This window comes from Rhipicephalus microplus, unplaced genomic scaffold (genome assembly GCF_043290135.1).
Source record: "Rhipicephalus microplus isolate Deutch F79 unplaced genomic scaffold, USDA_Rmic scaffold_264, whole genome shotgun sequence".
Classification (NCBI taxonomy): Eukaryota; Metazoa; Arthropoda; class Arachnida; order Ixodida; family Ixodidae; genus Rhipicephalus; species Rhipicephalus microplus.
This window is the reverse complement of record NW_027464835.1, coordinates 37,501-52,500: the sequence shown is the minus strand read 5'-3', so window position 1 is coordinate 52,500 and position 15,000 is coordinate 37,501. Positions and strand designations below refer to the sequence as shown.

Sequence of the window (15,000 nt, the reverse complement as noted above, 5' to 3'; positions counted from 1 at the left end):
CCGGCTGGCGGCCCACTCACTCGATCGCCAGGTCTGTTTGCCCCGGTGGTTCCACCGCCAGGCTTAAGCGCGAACTTTTTTTGTTTGTTTTCTTTTGATTAAGCGCAAGCTTTTTTCTTTGTTTTCTTTTGATTAAGCGCGGGCTTTTTTCTTTGTTTTTTTTTTTTATTTCGCCCCGGCAGACGCGGTTTTTGCGCCGCCCCGGCTGACGCGGTTTTTGCCGCCCCGGCTGACGCAGTTCGGACTTAGCACTTTTCGGCTGTGCCTGGCTGGCGGCCCACTCACTCGATCGCCATGTCTGTTTGCCACAGTTTTCCCGGTGGTGCCGCACCCGGGCTCGCCCCGGCTGACGCAGTTTTCGCGCCGCCCCGGCTGACGCGGTTTCGTGCCGCCCCGGCAGACGCGGTTTTCGCGCCGCCCCGGCTGACGCGGTTTTTGCGTCGCCCCGGCTGACACGGTTCGGACTTTGCACTTTTCGGCTGTGCCTGGCTGGCGGCCCACTCACTCGATCGCCATGTCTGTTTGCCACAGTTTTCCCGGTGGTGCCGCACCCGGGCTCGCCCCGGCTGACGCAGTTTTCGCGCCGCCCCGGCTGACGCGGTTTCGTGCCGCCCCGGCAGACGCGGTTTTCGCGCCGCCCCGGCTGACGCGGTTTCGTGCCGCCCCGGCAGACGCAGTTCGGACTTAGCACTTTTCGGCTGTGCCTGGCTGGCGGCCCACTCACTCGATCGCCATGTCTGTTTGCCACAGTTTTCCCGGTGGTGCCGCACCCGGGCTCGCCCCGGCTGACGCAGTTTTCGCGCCGCCCCGGCTGACGCGGTTTCGTGCCGCCCCGGCAGACGCGGTTTTCGCGCCGCCCCGGCTGACGCGGTTTCGTGCCGCCCCGGCAGACGCAGTTCGGACTTAGCACTTTTCGGCTGTGCCTGGCTGGCGGCCCACTCACTCAATCGCCATGTCTGTTTGCCACAGTTTTCCCGGTGGTGCCGCACCCGGGCTCGCCCCGGCTGACGCAGTTTTCGCGCCGCCCCGGCTGACGCGGTTTCGTGCCGCCCCGGCAGACGCGGTTTTCGCGCCGCCCCGGCTGACGCGGTTTCGTGCCGCCCCGGCAGACGCAGTTCGGACTTAGCACTTTTCGGCTGTGCCTGGCTGGCGGCCCACTCACTCGATCGCCATGTCTGTTTGCCACAGTTTTCCCGGTGGTGCCGCACCCGGGCTCGCCCCGGCAGACGCGTTTTTTTTTTTCTTTCGCCCCGGCTGACGCAGTTTTCGCGCCGCCCCGGCTGACGCGGTTTCGTGCCGCCCCGGCAGACGCGGTTTTTTGCGCCGCCCCGGCTGACGCGGTTTTTGCCGCCCCGGCTGACGCAGTTCGGACTTAGCACTTTTCGGCTGTGCCTGGCTGGCGGCCCACTCACTCGATCGCCATGTCTGTTTGCCACAGTTTTCCCGGTGGTGCCGCACCCGGGCTCGCCCCGGCTGACGCAGTTTTCGCGCCGCCCCGGCTGACGCGGTTTCGTGCCGCCCCGGCAGACGCGGTTTTCGCGCCGCCCCGGCTGACGCGGTTTCGTGCCGCCCCGGCAGACGCAGTTCGGACTTAGCACTTTTCGGCTGTGCCTGGCTGGCGGCCCACTCACTCGATCGCCATGTCTGTTTGCCACAGTTTTCCCGGTGGTGCCGCACCCGGGCTCGCCCCGGCTGACGCAGTTTTCGCGCCGCCCCGGCTGACGCGGTTTCGTGCCGCCCCGGCAGACGCGGTTTTCGCGCCGCCCCGGCTGACGCGGTTTCGTGCCGCCCCGGCAGACGCAGTTCGGACTTAGCACTTTTCGGCTGTGCCTGGCTGGCGGCCCACTCACTCGATCGCCATGTCTGTTTGCCACAGTTTTCCCGGTGGTGCCGCACCCGGGCTCGCCCCGGCAGACGCGTTTTTTTTTTTCTTTCGCCCCGGCTGACGCAGTTTTCGCGCCGCCCCGGCTGACGCGGTTTCGTGCCGCCCCGGCAGACGCGGTTTTTTTGCGCCGCCCCGGCTGACGCGGTTTTTGCCGCCCCGGCTGACGCAGTTCGGACTTGGCACTTTTTGGCTGAGCCTGGCTGGTGGCCCACTCACTCGATCGCCATGTCTGTTAGCCACAGTTTTCCCGGTGGTGCCGCACCCGGGCTCGCCCCGGCTGACGCAGTTTTCGCGCCGCCCCGGCAGACGCGGTTTTCGCGCCGCCCCGGCTGACGCGGTTTTTGCCGCCCCGGCTGACGCAGTTCGGACTTGGCACTTTTTGGGCTGAGCCTGGCTGGCGGCCCACTCACTCGATCGCCATGTCTGTTTGCCACAGTCTTCCCGGTGGTGCCGCACCCGGGCTCGCCCCGGCAGACGCGTTTTTTTTTTCTTTCGCCCCGGCAGACGTGGTTCCCCCCCCCCCCTTTTCGCTCGCCCCGGCTGACGAGGTTTTCGCGCCGCCCCGGCTGACGCAGTTTTCGCGCCGCCCCGGCTGACGCGGTTTCGTGCCGCCCCGGCTGACGCGGTTTTCGCGCCGCCCCGGCTGACGCGGTTTTTGCGTCGCCCCGGCTGACACGGTTCGGACTTTGCACTTTTCGGCTGTGCCTGGCTGGCGGCCCACTCACTCGATCGCCATGTCTGTTTGCCACAGTTTTCCCGGTGGTGCCGCACCCGGGCTCGCCCCGGCTGACGCAGTTTTCGCGCCGCCCCGGCAGACGCGGTTTTCGCGCCGCCCCGGCTGACGCGGTTTCGTGCCGCCCCGGCAGACGCAGTTCGGACTTAGCACTTTTCGGCTGTGCCTGGCTGGCGGCCCACTCACTCGATCGCCATGTCTGTTTGCCACAGTTTTCCCGGTGGTGCCGCACCCGGGCTCGCCCCGGCTGACGCAGTTTTCGCGCCGCCCCGGCTGACGCGGTTTCGTGCCGCCCCGGCAGACGCGGTTTTCGCGCCGCCCCGGCTGACGCGGTTTCGTGCCGCCCCGGCAGACGCAGTTCGGACTTAGCACTTTTCGGCTGTGCCTGGCTGGCGGCCCACTCACTCGATCGCCATGTCTGTTTGCCACAGTTTTCCCGGTGGTGCCGCACCCGGGCTCGCCCCGGCAGACGCGTTTTTTTTTTTTCTTTCGCCCCGGCTGACGCAGTTTTCGCGCCGCCCCGGCTGACGCGGTTTCGTGCCGCCCCGGCAGACGCGGTTTTTTGCGCCGCCCCGGCTGACGCGGTTTTTGCCGCCCCGGCTGACGCAGTTCGGACTTAGCACTTTTCGGCTGTGCCTGGCTGGCGGCCCACTCACTCGATCGCCATGTCTGTTTGCCACAGTTTTCCCGGTGGTGCCGCACCCGGGCTCGCCCCGGCTGACGCAGTTTTCGCGCCGCCCCGGCTGACGCGGTTTCGTGCCGCCCCGGCAGACGCGGTTTTCGCGCCGCCCCGGCTGACGCGGTTTCGTGCCGCCCCGGCAGACGCAGTTCGGACTTAGCACTTTTCGGCTGTGCCTGGCTGGCGGCCCACTCACTCGATCGCCATGTCTGTTTGCCACAGTTTTCCCGGTGGTGCCGCACCCGGGCTCGCCCCGGCTGACGCAGTTTTCGCGCCGCCCCGGCTGACGCGGTTTCGTGCCGCCCCGGCAGACGCGGTTTTCGCGCCGCCCCGGCTGACGCGGTTTCGTGCCGCCCCGGCAGACGCAGTTCGGACTTAGCACTTTTCGGCTGTGCCTGGCTGGCGGCCCACTCACTCGATCGCCATGTCTGTTTGCCACAGTTTTCCCGGTGGTGCCGCACCCGGGCTCGCCCCGGCAGACGCGTTTTTTTTTTTCTTTCGCCCCGGCTGACGCAGTTTTCGCGCCGCCCCGGCTGACGCGGTTTCGTGCCGCCCCGGCAGACGCGGTTTTTTTGCGCCGCCCCGGCTGACGCGGTTTTTGCCGCCCCGGCTGACGCAGTTCGGACTTGGCACTTTTTGGCTGAGCCTGGCTGGTGGCCCACTCACTCGATCGCCATGTCTGTTAGCCACAGTTTTCCCGGTGGTGCCGCACCCGGGCTCGCCCCGGCTGACGCAGTTTTCGCGCCGCCCCGGCAGACGCGGTTTTCGCGCCGCCCCGGCTGACGCGGTTTTTGCCGCCCCGGCTGACGCAGTTCGGACTTGGCACTTTTTGGGCTGAGCCTGGCTGGCGGCCCACTCACTCGATCGCCATGTCTGTTTGCCACAGTCTTCCCGGTGGTGCCGCACCCGGGCTCGCCCCGGCAGACGCGTTTTTTTTTTCTTTCGCCCCGGCAGACGTGGTTCCCCCCCCCCCCCTTTTCGCTCGCCCCGGCTGACGAGGTTTTCGCGCCGCCCCGGCTGACGCAGTTTTCGCGCCGCCCCGGCTGACGCGGTTTCGTGCCGCCCCGGCTGACGCGGTTTTCGCGCCGCCCCGGCTGACGCGGTTTTTGCGTCGCCCCGGCTGACACGGTTCGGACTTTGCACTTTTCGGCTGTGCCTGGCTGGCGGCCCACTCACTCGATCGCCATGTCTGTTTGCCACAGTTTTCCCGGTGGTGCCGCACCCGGGCTTGCCCCGGCAGACGCGTTTTTTTTTTTTCTTTTCGCCCCGGCTGACGCAGTTTTCGCCCCGCCCCGGCTGACGCGGTTTCGTGCCGCCCCGGCAGACGCGGTTTTTTGCGCCGCCCCGGCTGACGCGGTTTTTGCCGCCCCGGCTGACGCAGTTCGGACTTTGCACTTTTTGGCTGAGCCTGGCTGGCGGCCCACTCACTCGATCGCCATGTCTGTTTGCCACAGTTTTCCCGGTGGTGCCGCACCCGGGCTCGCCCCGGCAGACGCGTTTTTTTTTTTCCTTCGCCCCGGCAGACGTGGTTCCCCCCCCCCCCTCCGTCTTTCTTTTTGTTTTTTTTTTTCGCCGCGGCTGAAGTGGATTTTTCGGTGCCTCGACGCCCCGGTAGTCGCGGTTTTTCCGTTTCCGCACGGCCCCGGCTGACGCTGCTCGGTCACAGTCGCCTTTTGTGAGGATTGCAGACTTCTTGAGCGCGGGTGTTTTTTTTTTGTTGTTGTTGTTGTTTTATTACGCATTCGCTCCAGCAGACGCTGTTTAGACTTTTTGTTTCCTCTTTTATCCTGCGACGAGGTGACGAGGTTTATTCGGTGCCCCGCCGCCCCGGCTGAAGTGATTTTTCCTGTCCCGTGCCGCCCCGGCTGACGCGGTTGGGACTTCGCGTTTGTTCGGCCGCCACGGGTTTTGGCGCACTCGCTCGGTTGCTTGTTGTTGCCACTTGTTGCGAACCCAGGTTTCTTGAGCGAGCGCGGGCGTTTTTTCTTCCTTTCTTTCTTTGTTCTATGTGTTAGCGAATCGGCCTTTAATATCACACGAGGACTCACAACCAACAATTTTCAGTTTGAAGTGTAAAAAATCTGCAGGTGTTGACGTAACTGACTTGCCCCGTACCCTTGAGTACATCCATGAAGTTCTCGTAGTACTACTAAATCGCATTATTCCAAGTGGAGAAATTCCCATAAACTTGCAAACCTCTACACGAAAATCGGTGCGCGTGATAAAGTTGAAAATTATCGTCCGATATCAAATGTGCCTTCTATAACACAAATTCTAGGAAAAAAAAAAAAAACACTTGTTCGCCGTTTTCTGCGCCGTGACTGGCAGCACTCCGGCGAAGCGAAACGGGGTCGATTCGAGCACGATATCGGCGTCTTTCGACGTGCTCGCCGGCGACCGTCGCACGAGTACGTCGCACGAGCGCGTCTGCCGGGGCGCCGTTTGCGAAGCCGACGCAAAAGTGGGAACCGCCGCTCGGATGATCGCCGCTTTCGGCAGAGTGAGTGTTGGCACTCCGGGGAAGCGAAACAGCGTGAATGCGCCCACGAAATCGGCGTATTTTGAAGTGCCCGCCGGCGACCGTCGCACGAGTACGGTAAACCGCGTCAGCCGGGGCGTAGTTCGGGACGCCGACGAAAAAGTGGGAAGCGCAACTCGGATCTTCGCCGTTTTTGCAGGAGTGAGTGGCGGCCCTCCTGCGAGACCAAGAAGCATCGATTCGTGCACGAATTCGGCGCCTTTCGACGTGATCGCCGGCGACCGTCGCTCGAGTAGGGCAAACCGCGTCTGCCGGGGCGGGCTTCGGGACGCCGATGCGAAAGTGGGAAACGCTGCTCGGATGTTCGCCGTTTTTGGCCGAGTGAGTGCTGGCACTCGGGCGAAGCCAAACGGGGCCGATTACGGCACGATATCGGCGTCTTTCGACGTGCCCGGCGGCGACCGTCGCACGAGTACGGTAAACCGCGTCAGCCCGGGCGGAGTTCGGGACGCCGATGCGAAAGTGGAGAACGCCGCTCGGATCTTCGCCGTTTTTGGAGGAGTGAGTGGCGGCACTCCGGAGAAGCCAAGGAGCGCCAATTAGCGCACGATATCGGCGTCTTTCGACGCGCTCGCCGGCGACCGTCGAACGAGTAGGGCAAACCGCGTCTGCCGGGGCGGGGTTTACGACGCCGACGCAAAAGTGGGAACCGCCGCTCGGATGTTGGCCGTTTTTGGCAGAGTGAGTGCTGGCACACCGGCGACGCGAAAGAGCGCGAAAGCGCCCACGAAAGTGGCGTATTTGGACGTGCTTGACGGCGACCGCTGCAGGAGTACGAAAAACCACGTCAGCCGGGGCGAGCGACCCACGGCGGTCTGGGTGCTTATCGCTGCTATTATAGGGGCACCCCGGCAGACGCAGAAAAAAAAAATTTTTTTTCGACCTTCTTTTTTGCTGGTCGAGCTCGGGTAACCCAGGTCGCAATGGGAGCCGCGCACGAAAGCGGCGTCGCGAGACGCGTTCGCGGTCGCTAGTCGCACGAGCTCGGCAACCGCGTCAGCCGGCGCGGAGTTCGGGATGCCGACGGCTAAGTGGGTACCGCTGCTCGGATGTTCGCCGTTTTTGGCCGAGTGAGTGCTGGCACTCCGGCGAAGCGAAACGGGGCCGATTCGGGCACGATATCGGCGTATTTCGACGTGCTCGCCGGCGACCGTCGCACGAGTACGGCAAAGCGCGTCTGCCGGGGCGAGGTTTGCGATGCCGACGAAAAAGTGGGAAGCGCCGCTCGGATCTTCGCCGTTTTTGCAGGAGTGAGTGGCGGCCCTCCTGCGAGACCAAGAAGCATCGACTCGCGCACGATATCGGTGTCTTTCGACGTGCCCGCCGGCCACCGCCGCACGAGTACGGCAAACCGCGTATGCCGGGGCGGGGTTGGCGACGCCGACGCAAAAGTGGGAACCGCCACTAGGATGTTCGCCGTTTTTGGCAGAGTGAGTGCTGGCACACCGGCGACGCGAAAGAGCGCGAAAGCGCCCACGAAAGTGGCGTATTTGGACGTGCTTGACGGCGACCGCTGCAGGAGTACGAAAAACCACGTCAGCCGGGGCGAGCGACCCACGGCGGTCTGGGTGCTTATCGCTGCTATTATAGGGGCACCCCGGCAGACGCAGAAAAAAAAAATTTTTTTTCGACCTTCTTTTTTGCTGGTCGAGCTCGGGTAACCCAGGTCGCAATGGGAGCCGCGCACGAAAGCGGCGTCGCGAGACGCGTTCGCGGTCGCTAGTCGCACGAGCTCGGCAACCGCGTCAGCCGGCGCGGAGTTCGGGATGCCGACGGCTAAGTGGGTACCGCTGCTCGGATGTTCGCCGTTTTTGGCCGAGTGAGTGCTGGCACTCCGGCGAAGCGAAACGGGGCCGATTCGGGCACGATATCGGCGTATTTCGACGTGCTCGCCGGCGACCGTCGCACGAGTACGGCAAAGCGCGTCTGCCGGGGCGAGGTTTGCGATGCCGACGAAAAAGTGGGAAGCGCCGCTCGGATCTTCGCCGTTTTTGCAGGAGTGAGTGGCGGCCCTCCTGCGAGACCAAGAAGCATCGACTCGCGCACGATATCGGTGTCTTTCGACGTGCCCGCCGGCCACCGCCGCACGAGTACGGCAAACCGCGTATGCCGGGGCGGGGTTGGCGACGCCGACGCAAAAGTGGGAACCGCCACTAGGATGTTCGCCGTTTTTGGCAGAGTGAGTGCTGGCACTCCGGCGAAGCGAAAGAGCGCGAATGCGCCCACGAAAGTGGCGTGTTTGGACGTGCTTGACGACGACCACCGCAGGAAAACGAAAAACCACGTCAGCCGGGGCGAGCGACCCATGGCGGTCTGGGTGCTTATCGCTGCTATTATAGGGGCACCCCGGCAGACGCAAAAAAAAAAAAAATTTTTTTTCGACATTCTTTCTTGCTCGTCGACCTCGGGTGACCCAGGTCGCAGTGGGAGCCGCGCACGAAAGCGGCGTCGCGAGACGGCTTCGCGGTCGCTAGTCGCACGAGCTCGGCAACCGCGTCTGCCGGGGCGGAGTTCGGGACGCCGACGGCTAAGTGGGAACCGCCGCTCGGATGTTCGCCGTTTGTGGCCGAGTGAGTGCTGGCACTCCGGCGAAGCCAAACGGGGCCGATTCCGGCACGATATCGGCGTCTTTCTACGTGCTCGCCGGCGACCGTCGCACGAGTACGGCAAAGTGCGTCTGCCGGGGCGGGGTTTGCGACGCGTACGCAATAGTGAGAACCGTCGCTCGGATGTTCGTCGTCTTTCGCCGAGCCAGTGCTGGCACTCCGGCGAAGCCGAACGGAGCCGATTCGGGCACGATATCGGCGTCTTTCCACGTGCTCGCCGGCGACCGTCGCACGAGTACGGTAAACCGCGTCAGCCGGGGCGGAGTTCGGGACGCCGATGCGAAAGTGGGAAGCGCCGCTCGGATCTTCGCCGTTTTTGGAGGAGTCAGTGGCGGCACTCCGGTGAAGCCAAGGTGCGCCAATTCGCGCACGATATCGGCGTCTTTCGACGTGCCCGCCGGCCACCGTCGCACGAGTACGGCAAACCTCGTCTGCCGGGGCGGGGTTTGCGACGCCGACGCAAAAGTGGGAACCGCCGCTCGGATGTTCGCCGTTTTTGGCAGAGTGAGTGCTGGCACTCCGGCGAAGCGAAAGAGCGTGAATGCGCCCACGAAAGTAGCGTATTTGGACGTGCTTGACGGCGACCGCCGCAGGAGTACGAAAAACCACGTCAGCCGGGGCGAGCGACCCACGGCGGTCTGGGTGCTTATCGCTGCTATTATAGGGGCACCCCGGCAGACGCAGAAAGAAAAAAAAAAAAAATGGGGACATGGCGTGCGTCACCGTGCGGCTTCGCAGCGTTGCCGAAGTCGCCGAGCCCTTCGACTGAGCCGAACGGCGGACAGGGAACGTTGGTCGGCCGTTCTAACCTGTCGGTGCCACGCCGAGACGTCGTTAAGGAAAACCGCGTCGTGGGCCTCTACTACGCCGTCGAGTCGTTGTACGTTTGGTGTCCAGCGTGTCGGCGGCGAGTAGCGGACACGTCGTTCACGACTTCGGTCTTTCGCAGTCGACGCGAACTTGCGGAGAGTCGTGGTGCCTCACGTTTTCGGCAGAAACCGCGGCGGAATTTTCCCGTGCGTGCGCGCACGACCTCGGTGCTGTGCCGTCAGCGTAGTGTTGCACAAACTCGTGGCCTACCCAAGGTGCGGTACGTTTGCGGCCGTATCCTCGGTGGGAATTTCGTGAGTAGGGTCGCAAATTCTACGACCTCGGCGGGTTTGAGAGCGACGTAGACTTGTGGCACGCTCAACGTGCCACACGTTTCGGGGCACACCCGCGGTGAAATTTTCTCGAGTACGCTCGTATTAGTGCCCAAGGAGGTCTGGGTACTTATCGCTGCTATTATGTGGGGGTTCTCGTGAGCGGCGTACGCGAAAGCGACCGGGTGTCTGATATGCGGCGGGCTTCGGCCTCGTCAAGCGTGTCCTCGGGTCTGCTCCAGGGGAATCCACGGCAGTCGTCTGCAGCCTCATCCGCTTGATGCGTTAGGGGCTGGTTGTCGGACGGTGCCGTTTTACCACGATATCGAGGTGTGTTCCGTGTCGTCCTCGGGCGATTCAGATGCGAAAGCGCCGAAGACGCGGGCGTGACCCGTCGTCTGGCGGCTTTGCAGTCTCGGCTCCGTTGCTAGTTCCGGCCGGTCCACCGACAGTGCAGCGGGCTTGGGCAACCCGCACGGCGCGACCGAGTCGATGCAACGAAAAAGAGCGAGCATGAACGTGCTTCTTGCCGCACGGCTCCCACTCGTCTTTCGGGAAGGTTGTGCCGTAGCGAGCTCGAACGCCGTCATCTCGGAGTGCAAAATAAGCGTGTTGGGGCGCCTGAAGGTGGCCTCCGCCGCACACAGACTGCGTCCGGCCCGCCGAAGGCGAGGACGGACGCGCAGTCGAACGATTACCTGGTTGATCCTGCCAGTAATCATATGCTTGTCTCAAAGATTAAGCCATGCATGTCTAAGTACATGCCGAAATAAGGCGAAACCGCGAATGGCTCATTAAATCAGTTATGGTTCCTTAGATCGTTTCTTCCTACTTGGATAACTGTGGCAATTCTAGAGCTAATACATGCAGTGAGCCTGGAGCCCTTTGGGTAACGGGTGCTTTTATTAGACCAAGATCGATCGGGTTTCGGCCCGTATTGTGTGGTGACTCTGGATAACTTTGTGCTGATCGCATGGCCACGAGCCGGCGACGTTTCTTTCAAGTGTCTGCCTTATCAACTTTCGATGGTAGGTTACTTGCTTACCATGGTTGTTACGGGTAACGGAGAATCAGGGTTCGATTCCGGAGAGGGAGCCTGAGAAACGGCTACCACATCCAAGGAAGGCAGCAGGCGCGCAAATTACCCACTCCCGGCACGGGGAGGTAGTGACGAAAAATAACAATACGGGACTCTTTTGAGGCCCCGTAATTGAAATGAGTACACTCTAAATCCTTTAACGAGGATCAATTGGAGGGCAAGTCTGGTGCCAGCAGCCGCGGTAATTCCAGCTCCAATAGCGTATACTAAAGCTGCTGCGGTTAAAAAGCTCGTAGTTGGATCTCAGTTCCAGACGAGTAGTGCATCTACCCGATGCGACGGCTCGGACTGAACATCATGCCGGTTCTTTCTTGGTGCACTTCATTGTGTGCCTCGAGATGGCCGGTGCTTTTACTTTGAAAAAATTAGAGTGCTCAACGCAGGCGAGTCGCCTGAATAAACTTGCATGGAATAATAGAACAAGACCTCGTTTCTGTTCTGTTGGTTTTTGGAATACGAGGTAATGATTAAGAGGGACGGACGGGGGCATTCGTATTGCGGCGCTAGAGGTGAAATTCTTGGACCGTCGCAAGACGAACTACTGCGAAAGCATTTGCCAAGAATGTTTTCATTGATCAAGAACGAAAGTCAGAGGTTCGAAGGCGATCAGATACCGCCCTAGTTCTGACCATAAACGATGCCAACCAGCGATCCGCCTGAGTTACTCAAATGACTCGGCGGGCAGCTTCCGGGAAACCAAAGTATTTGGGTTCCGGGGGAAGTATGGTTGCAAAGCTGAAACTTAAAGGAATTGACGGAAGGGCACCACCAGGAGTGGAGCCTGCGGCTTAATTTGACTCAACACGGGAAAACTTACCCGGCCCGGACACTGGGAGGATTGACAGATTGAGAGCTCTTTCTTGATTCGGTGGATGGTGGTGCATGGCCGTTCTTAGTTGGTGGAGCGATTTGTCTGGTTAATTCCGATAACGAACGAGACTCTAGCCTATTAAATAGGTGCGGGGTTCCCAGCACCTTACAACCTTCTTAGAGGGACAAGCGGCTCCTAGCCGCACGAAACAGAGCAATAACAGGTCTGTGATGCCCTTAGATGTCCGGGGCCGCACGCGCGCTACACTGAAGGAAGCAGCGTGTCTTTATCCCTGTCTGAAAAGACTGGGTAACCCGTGGAACTTCTTTCGTGATTGGGATAGGGGCTTGCAATTGTTCCCCTTGAACGAGGAATTCCCAGTAAGCGCGAGTCATAAGCTCGCGTTGATTACGTCCCTGCCCTTTGTACACACCGCCCGTCGCTACTACCGATTGAATGATTTAGTGAGGTCTTCGGACCGATGTCCGGCGCGGCCTTTCGGTTGCGCCGGTCTGTTGGAAAGATGACCAAACTTGATCATTTAGAGGAAGTAAAAGTCGTAACAAGGTTTCCGTAGGTGAACCTGCGGAAGGATCATTAACGGATTGTGAAGGGTGAGCGCCTCAGCTGCGTCTGCGCCCGACACTTTCTGCCGCTGACCCCGTTTGGACGCGGGGTCGGCTTTTCCCCACGGGGCTGCCTGAATGTGGAGCGGCACCCCGTGACAAATTGTTGCGCCCAGCGGACGCCAACACCGCGACCTTGGACGGTCGGCCAGGTGGCGGACGCGGGTACAAACGGCGCAACGCACTCATAGGTCGGCTTTCGACCCGCCACTGCACCGTGGCTCGAAGCGCTCGAAATGCGCGACCCGACCGCTGCGGGACCGCCTAGTACTGTAAACAGGAGCGGCGGAGCGCGAACGGCGAGTCGTGGTTACGTCGGTAGAAGGCGAGGCTGCGCGTTCCCGAAACGCCAGCCGAGTGCCCTCCCGACCGTTCGAGCGTGCAAGAACGAGACCCGACAATCGCGCGGCGACTGCCAAGTACGAGAGGAACGGCACAAGCGTCGGCGGTCGGTCAAGGAACTGGCGATGTGACGGGTCCGCTGTGCACCAGTGCATACCGTCCCGCCGTCCGCGGCAAGCGCCTCCGCGTCCTCGGGTGACGGAGGCTGCCGGTCGGTTCTTGCAGGCGAGGGATCTCGCTGGCACCGGTTCGCGTTGACGCGCGGCCGGTCATGGCACGGCGATGCGACGGCCGAGGTGCGCAGTACTCGATGGAGGAACCGCACGCTCCGATGACCGTCCCGCCCTCCGCGGCGTATGCGTACCGACCGTAATGGTTGCAGCAGCGCCGGCCGGCTTTTGAATTCGCCACACGAAACACGGTGCGAGATCGCGGTTAGGGGAGCGTCGACGTTGCCAGGCGTTTTGCTTGCTGCCGAGGGAAAGGCGGCACGGCCACGTCGCGCTCGTCGCGATTAGCGGGTCTGCGCGCTTTGGGAAGGTGCCGCAACGACTTGCCGAAAGAGGAAGCACGGAAGAACGAGGGACTTGGACGTCCCGACAATTGAACGCACTTGCGGCCAGGCCCTTGCTGGCTTCGTTCTTCCGCCTCGAGTAGGCTCGTACGCGGCTCCGGCGCCGAAAGTGGTCCTTGGCACCGACTTCGGTGGACGTGGGAAGTGCCGCGCAAGTACGGCGCGCCTGGCTCCACCTGTTGGCTAAAGTAGGCAGCCGGATCGGCATTTTGGTGTGCGGTGGCAAACCGTGGATGCGAAAAAAGCTTGTGCGATTTCGTGGAACAAAAAGCGGGGGTCCCCCTTTTTATGCGGAGGAGACCGACCCGCCTGCCGTGGTGAACCGCGACGCCACGGTAAAAACGGGAGAGGCTTGTCGATGGGACCGTGCATCCCGCGCTCCACGGAGGCCGGGAGGCGGCCGCCCGAGGAAATGTGTAGCCGTCGAGGCCCGCATCTGCGTGCACTCTTATCCAAATGGGTGTACCGCAGGCATTTTCTGGTTAGGCGGGCCAATGAGAGCGAGCACACAACGATACCTACGGGTCCGGCTTGGAGAACCGGCTTCGACGCCTCCCGAGTATTTATAGAGGGGTGGACCACGAAAGCACTCGCAAGTAGCGAAAGCGAAACGCCGTCCGAAACACACCGTTTGCTCGATTTGCGGCAGCCGAAAAAGGCGCGGCAGAGTTTTGGAGTCCAAGCGTGCGCTGAAAAGCGCCCTTCTTGGCCACTGTTTGGCCGAGTGCCAGAAACGTTTGGTTTTGACTGTACGGAATTGAACAAACACTTTTTCACGACTCTAAGCGGTGGATCACTCGGTTCTCGGGTCGATGAAGAACGCAGCCAGCTGCGAGACTTGGTGTGAATTGCAGGACACACTGAGCACTGATTCTTTGAACGCACATTGCGGCCTTGGGTCTTCCCTTGGCTTCGTCTGTCTGAGGGTCGGATCACATATCAAGAGAGCCTTCGGCGCACAAGGGAACGTGAGCCGTCGACTCGTTTTGACCGCGTCGGCAACACGGACAGCACGCTGAACACCTCACAGCGAGCGCCAACAGCGGCCACTCAAGGGCGAGACGGTGGCGACCGTCGTGCCAGAGCCCAACCGAAACGGGGGCGACCGACTGCATTGAGGATGTGGCACCTCGTTGAGACCGCCGCAGGACTTCGAGTCGGAAGGAAGCCTGCAGGGAAAGTGCGGTCGAGGTTGCGTACTCCTCTCTGCGACCGGGCGCGCAAGAGCTGCGAGAGCCACGGACGCGCAACTTTAACGCACGGTAAACACGAGGAGCGAAAGCCGGCCAGCAAAGCTTCTCCAGCCGTGCGCAAAGTGCGCGAGATCGCAGCCTTGCGTTGCGCTTGTTGCCCTCGAAGTAAGCAGGGTGTCCCGTAGACCGGGCGCTCGAACACGCTGCGGGGCCGTGCCTCCTCCAGGCTTTGCCGCGCGAACAGGGAACGTTCGCGCGCAAAGCGCAGGGAGGTGAGGAGGCTGCGCCCGACGTTTGCGGTTCGCTGCGTACGCGGTTGATGCGGAGAGCACGGCGCGACGACTTGCCGCGAAGCGGAAAAAGTCTCCCGCACGAGTTGGCGAAACGTTGGCGAAGCTTAAGGCGTTCTCGTCGTAGTCCGCCGTCGGTCTAAGTGCTTCGCAGTTCCCGTCCCGTTCAAAAAACTGGGCCACTCCAGTTGGGGCGGGGGCGACGCTACACGAGACGATGCCTCTCGCCAGGCTGCGTGGCTGCCCTTGCGGCGGCGGCGACTGGCCTCGGCGGTGTTTGGGCTTTCGACACGGTCGTTTATCACGCAACTGCTCGGACGACGCACGCGCGCAGCGGAATGCCGCTTGCCAGCCTTGTGAAGATGTGACCCTGTACAGGGTTGCGGGCGCACTTGGTAGGGCGTCGTACTCGGTTCGCGATGGGTTTACGAACGTGTCCCGTCACTTCCACGTCACACCGGTTGTGCGCCGCACGCGTGCA

The 15,000-nt window shown here is 62.0% G+C and overlaps 2 non-coding genes across 2 annotated transcripts; both read left to right on the top strand.

Annotated features, from left to right (window-relative positions):
* Positions 1-10,279: 10,279 nt before the first annotated feature.
* Positions 10,280-12,094, top strand: LOC142792926 (small subunit ribosomal RNA). Its single transcript, XR_012891307.1, has one exon. It is a non-coding gene; the product is annotated as a small subunit ribosomal RNA (ribosomal RNA).
* Positions 12,095-13,813: 1,719 nt separating this feature from the next.
* Positions 13,814-13,966, top strand: LOC142792943 (5.8S ribosomal RNA). Its single transcript, XR_012891323.1, has one exon. It is a non-coding gene; the product is annotated as a 5.8S ribosomal RNA (ribosomal RNA).
* The last annotated feature ends 1,034 nt before the right edge of the window (positions 13,967-15,000 follow it).